This window comes from Ixodes scapularis, unplaced genomic scaffold (genome assembly GCF_016920785.2).
Source record: "Ixodes scapularis isolate PalLabHiFi unplaced genomic scaffold, ASM1692078v2 ptg001158l_1___fragment_1__unscaffolded, whole genome shotgun sequence".
Taxonomy (NCBI): Eukaryota; Metazoa; Arthropoda; class Arachnida; order Ixodida; family Ixodidae; genus Ixodes; species Ixodes scapularis.
The window spans coordinates 705,719-712,057 of record NW_024610106.1 but is presented as its reverse complement, the minus strand read 5'-3'; the positions used below and the strand labels follow the sequence as shown (position 1 = coordinate 712,057).

At 51.9% G+C, this 6,339-nt stretch overlaps 1 long non-coding RNA gene across 1 annotated transcript; it reads left to right on the top strand.

Annotated features, from left to right (window-relative positions):
• Window positions 1–4,913: 4,913 nt before the first annotated feature.
• LOC121834412 lies at window positions 4,914–5,769 on the top strand. Its single transcript, XR_006077202.1, has 3 exons — window positions 4,914–5,189; window positions 5,512–5,600; window positions 5,682–5,769. It is a non-coding gene; the product is annotated as an uncharacterized LOC121834412 (long non-coding RNA).
• Window positions 5,770–6,339: the final 570 nt, after the last annotated feature.

Sequence of the window (6,339 nt, the reverse complement as noted above, 5' to 3'; positions counted from 1 at the left end):
TGTGAACTGTGAACTGCGACTCGCGATTCTGCTGCCTCTTTGTTTTGGATTTGTTTTTGTTTGTTGTTCTTCGTTTTGTGCTGCATCGGGACGATGCACTTTTTAAACGGGGGGGATAATGCCGCGCGCAGGGTCACGGACTTGTAGAAAGTTCTCGTTCATTCTTGCTTTGGACATAACTATCGTTCATCCTTGTTTTTGTTGTTCTAGAAAGTGCTTGTTCATTCTCGCCCCGAGCGCGCTACGCTCGAACCTTCTCCGCCGAATCTTCGAGATAGTGACTCACTCTAGATAAGAGGCCGCCCGCGACCTTGTCGAGTCAGTTTCGCCCCAGCGCTCGACTCCGCTGTCTCGCCGACCTCGACGCTCGCGACGCTTTGTTAATATTTTCTATTCTCCTTTTTGGTTTCGGCACAAGTTCGCCACATTAAACGTTTATTTCTTCCTGTTTATTTATTGGCATTCTGGTCACCACCCATGACAATATCTCTATAGCCCCCAGAACAATTCTTCGTGGGGCAAGTGACTTGCTCATTCACATTGATAGGCTTAAGAACAGATGCCCAGTTGACATCCGTAAAATAATAGTGCATTTAAATGTAGTCGCCTGCCGAGAAATTACTATACGAGGTGTGAGGAAGGCATCTTTAGGAAGGAGGAGTGCAAACTGGTGAAATACGGGAGAACACTACATCAAGTGCAGGGTGATATATATCTTCAGGGACCAAGGGGGTTTGACTCCGAACGATGGAAACGCGTTCCATACTAGAGAAACATGAATCTAAAGAATTCTCCTGGTTGTTAAAGGGGTACTCTGGCGATTTTTTTAGCTGCCTCAACTAACTATATTTCCTGACTCCCCGGCCTTTACCCTTTCCGGTATGCTATTTAGTATCACGAAATTCATAATAGTTATTGCCAATGCGGCAAATGAAAATGGTGCAAAAACCAACATTCAAACATACGCGCACTTTTCAGTGCCGTGACGTCAGTGGCGGGCAGGCTTGCCAGTCGAGCGAGCAGTCTAAAAAATAGAATATGCCAATCATTTGTTCCGTGCTGGAGCACGGGGATTGGAGCGAGCATCCAAAGCATTCATTTTACACCATGAAACTGCTTCGAATCAGTTGGGAACAAATTCTACAGTCCAAAGAGTGAACCCCTGCACTTTAACTGACGTCACTTTTTCGTTGTTGCCAGTAGAGACTTTCAGTTTGAGAAACACGGTGAGGACCAAAATTGTAAATTCTATAACTTCGTGAAAAAAAATTATTTTGACCTAATATTTGGGATACTATTTCGGCGATGTTGTTTGGCGAGTTTAGCAAAATTTCAAGCCAATCGGGGACCATAAAGAAATCGCCAGAGCACCCCTTTAAGAGCATAATTGTGCTGTCTGAGATCTAAAAACGATACGAAGTTCAGTAGACGGCTGCATTTCTGCTTGCAATAAAAGTTGTCAGTGTGAACATTTAAATTTGTCCAGTTAATACCTTGAGCGTTAAAGTCCCCCATTATCAAAAGGTTGCACCTATACAACTCTTTCACTATATTCTCAATGTTACAAGACACCTGATGAGGTGTAGTTTGAGGAGGGAGATAAAACAATCCGAATAAAACACCCGCTTTGTGCACTCGATTTCAACCGATAGACACTCAGGGGACCCCTCTAAATCCTCGCGTCTTTTTGAATTGTACCGCCTGTCAACTGCAATCATCACACCACCTCCTATGCTACCTCGCAAAAAAAAGTCACGATCGCGATGAAAAAAATTTCAAAATAGGGCGGAAAGTTATCTTCAGAGCTAATGGTGGGACGCAACCAGGTTTTCAAGCAAGCACATAAAAGAATAGTTAAATACAGTAACACGAGAAAAGAAACACTCGGCCTTCGTCCGAAGACCACAAAATGTTTTGATAAGACAGCCTAGTCTTACTCATCAGTGTTTTCTGCAGTGGTTTTTGGCCACTTACCGAGATACTTTGAGCAAATCATCTTGAAGAACAGCTCTGAAGGGCTTGAATAAACCCCAGTCAGCGCAACGGTTCGAGCCCTCGGGCATGTGGACATGGGCATTGAATGTGCCGTTCGCTCGTCATGTCCGTCACCCTTGGAGGCAGGCGGATCTTCGAGCATACATTGATTGAGTAAAATTATATGCACGGGCGCGTGCACGTTGACTGGAAATTGCTATGCACACGACGTTTTGAAACTCGTATAAAACGAATGGTTAGAACGAATTTCCGAAGCGGTAGCGTAGCTAAGTGGCAAGGTGTCTGCCTCATACGCAGCGGACCCCGGTTCGGTCTGCAGTGTGGACTTACTTTTTTTTTCTCTTTTTTCTTGAACATTTTATTTTGTCGATATTTACTACATTTCTTTTTTATGATTAACACTTAAAAAAAATGTTGCCAACAAAAGTTTGCTGAACTAAAGGGTATAAGACTTCCTTTCCGGATGTGCAATGAAGGAAAGCAGGGCTTGGGTTGTCAGCTGGACGCCGCAACGCGGCGTGTACGGAGGGGGGGGTGCCAAGTGGGTTAATGCTTTTGCACTTAGCAGCCACACACTGTCGCTGTGAAGCGGCGTGAACGCAGGTTGGGGGGGGGGGGGGGGCGGGGAGCTTTACTTATATCGATTTCCACCATGCCCGTAACATTTGCGCCTAGAACCGAGAGGAGTCGGACACCCACCCAACGATTCCGATGCTAGAGATGCCGCGGATCTCCCAGCTCCAATAGTCTGTCCTCTTGGCAGCCCGAGGGGGTGAGGAATCTGAATCTGCGCATTCCTGGCTGTCAGCCATGGTGAACTAGAAGGCTGGAGGCCCCCGACACTCTGCCCGAGGGCAGACACGGGCCACGGCAGCCGGTTTCAAAGCTGCGCCGGCCTCCGCTCTCCTCAAGCCTGTGATTTCTGCAGGGCCCGCCTTTACGTCATCGCACAGTGAGCAGACGAGCTATAGCGAACCAGAATAAGGCGGGTAGTGGAAAAAGCGGCGGCCTCCATGTGAGGCACTTTGTGTAGAATCTATCAGGTGGCACTGGCGTTCCATCCCGGACCACTTCTGCCGGCGGCGAGCCCGTTCGAAGCGTAGCTGGTTTCAACCTTAGTGGTTCATTACCACGGCCTGTATTTGTTTCATGGATGTTGCAACGTCTATGAATTAATGTTTAAAGTTTATTCGCGCAATGTAGCGATTTTGTGTTTTCGGTACGCTGTAGTGTTTGCCCTGGCTGGCTGGCTGGCAAACGCTCCTCCATACGGACCCGTCTACCTGCCTAGTCTTGCAAGGCACCCAGAGTATCTTGTCTTTTTGGAAATAAAGACCATAATTAGTATTCTGCTTTGATTTTCAGTTATATGCCCATAATAAATGCGTGTACCACTTTCCTTTGTTAAAGAACATGCCATTGTGAAAAATAATTGTTGAAAAGCTACACTTCCATTTGGAACGTGCTGAACGAAGGAAAAGTAGGTAAAATTTTCGTAATCATTGCGGCACTCTTTGTGGCACTATTTCTGGAGTGTTGTTCTGGAGTGGTGATCACCTGCGACTTCCGCCGTCCGCCGCAGGTGATCAATCAGACGACTCTTTCCTTGGGGTCAAGCGGGGTTTATTACCATGACTCCTGGATCCCGACCTGGCCAAGACTCGGGACAGCAACTCCTGTCGGCCGCACTGGCCACCCCTTTTAAGCCCGTGCGTATGCAATGGGCACCGGGAGCCGCCCCCCCGCTAGTCGCCGGTTTGGCCGCCGTGTGGCGGGCCGAGCGCCCCACACCTCTCCCCCTTAGAGGTCGAGGTCTAAGATGGCCTCCTCGTGGGCCGGGTCGCGGAGCAGATCCGGGCGGAATCGGCGGAGCACCCGGATGGCCTCCGCGACTTTCAATGGGCGGGGAGCTGCCGGAGGTGCAGCAGGAGGTGGTGCGGCTCGGCGAGCCCAGTCCGCGGCGACGCGAGCTTGGTGCAAGGCGCCCGCCAGGTGGATGGGGTGGTGCAGTTCCGGCACTCCGCAGACGGGGCACAGCAGGCATCGAGGCTCAGGCTGTAGAAGCTCTGTCGAGCCTGCTTCCTCGCCTTCATGAGGGCCTGAAGACTGATGTTGGATGAAGCTCTCCTATCGTCGCCGAATCCACCCTGGAGGTCGTGGAAGACGTGATCTTGCGCGAACCGTCGGAGCAGCGCCCGTGTGTAGATGCGCAGTAGGATGGATGAGATGGTGATGGGCCTGAAGTCTCCGCCAGTAGTGGCCGAGCGGGACTTGGGTATGAAAACTCTTGGCCACCTTGAGGTCCTCGGGAAGCATAGCGAAGGCCAACCAGTTGGTGAAAATGATGGCAAGAATGGCTGGTGGAATCTGGAAACCTCGTTCAGGGTAAGGCCGTCCGGGCCAGGGGCAGTCTTTGCGTCGGTGTTCTTGAGCACTCTTTGGAGCTCTCCTTCGGTGAACGGCTCCACCTCTACGTTGAGTACTTGTTCGGATGTTATGAACCCGTCAACCGGTCTTGATGGTGTAGACATGAGAAGGTCGTAGACCCGGTGGAGCTCCGAGAAGAGGACTGCTGGGTCAGCCCAGTCCAGCCCCAACTCGTCGACGAGCACCTTAGGCCCCAGACTGTACAGCCGTTGATGTTCTGCATAGCGTTCGTTACGGCGCTGGTTACGGTTCTTGGCTAGACGACGCTTCTTTTTCTTGCTGCCCTCGGTGCCTCCCCTCTCCCCAGGTCCTCTCCTATCTTGATGGGGTCCAGCAACCCTTGAGCGATGGTGACAGGGGTTCCTGGTGCGGGCTGCAGACGCACCCAGGCAGATCCGGCGTCGTGAACGCGGACCGGTTGAATAGGAACCGGCTGCTTGTGTGCCGCCGCCTTGAAGGTCTCCAGGATCTCCTCGTAATGGCGTGTATTTCGCTGCCCTGTGATTCCCTGTGAGGACTGGGTGGTGAATACCCTGGCAAAAGCAAGGTTCATATGAGGGTGGTCCTTGCAGGTGATCTCTGCCCTGGCCAGTGCCGTCAGTTCCGAGACGGTCCACCGCGCGTTGAACTCTGCTGGTGGAAGAGAGTTTGCGGTGCCAATGTACGTGTGACCTCTGCGATGATGGATTTAGCAAAGGGACCAGGAACGATGACAGTTGGCGGGGTGTCTGGCGAGGGGCCACAAAGGGATGAAGTTCGGAGTAAGGGTGAGACATCCTTTCCCCGTCGCGTGCCGAGCTCCCTGCGCATCGCCTCTGCGCACTGGGGCATCAGACGGTAGTCCCGGACGCTCTGCCATGTTCTTCTTAGCATCAATGCAGCGAGCTCTTCGTCACTACGCATGCACAGAGAAGCCTGGAGCTTGCACAGCACGAGTGCATGAGTGTCCCTCTCTGTCCAGGGCCTTGCCTCCGGTGTAGGGGGGATATCTCGGGGGGTGACCGGGGTTGGAGAATGATGTATGGACTTCTCGCTTCACCGCTGTGGTCTTGGCGTGGTGAGGGGTGATGAGGGTATGTCCGTCTGCAGGCCGGAGGAATCTTGCACTGATGGCAGTGGTCCCCCTGGAGTGGCAGTGGGGGGCTCACCATGTGCAGGAACCCTGGAGTCCGGCCGAGGTAACCTGCTCCGCAGCTGTTCTTGCTGTAGCAAGTCCCTGTACAACTTCCGCCCCCTGATGCCCTTGATGGTTTGCCAAGGTACCCCTGCGTACCCCTTGGCGAGTTCTTTGTTGGTAAACTTCATCTTGGCGGGCATCGACAATTCTTGGACCGCCAAAGTCCTGACGTCCTCCGTGGTCCAGTCACCTGCTGGTGGGAGACGCAAAGCAGGGGTGCTGGTTGTGAAGGGCATCGACATGTCTGCCCTCTTGGAGTCCCGGGAGAACTCTGGGTGCTCCTTCTCCTCGGTGTGACTTGCAGGGGAAGGAGTGGAAGCCTGCGGAAGCTCGTTGCTGGCCACACTGTGTGAGTCGGCGTTCGTCACTACGGTTGAAGTGGGCGATACTAATGGTTTCTTCCGACACCTTGTGTAATGAGACGACATGGAGGTGCTCTTGGTGTACGTTTTGGCGAGGCAATAGAAGCACCTCCGTACGAAGTGACAACTATGAACATGTTCGTAGTGCCCCCCAGAGAGATGCGAGAAGTTAGTCGTTTGTCGCACAGGTGGCAGACAATCTCATCTGAGGGATACAGCCTCTCAAAGGTTTGCTAACACGCTAGGTGATGGATGAGTCCCTGACATGCTGAAATAAATAGGAAAAAAAAAATATGAAGCACTATTCCCCCAGCCGCTTGCGACACAGGGTATTTGTATTTAAGTGTAGGCTGTGAGGCCGAGAGGGAGAGCCTGGTA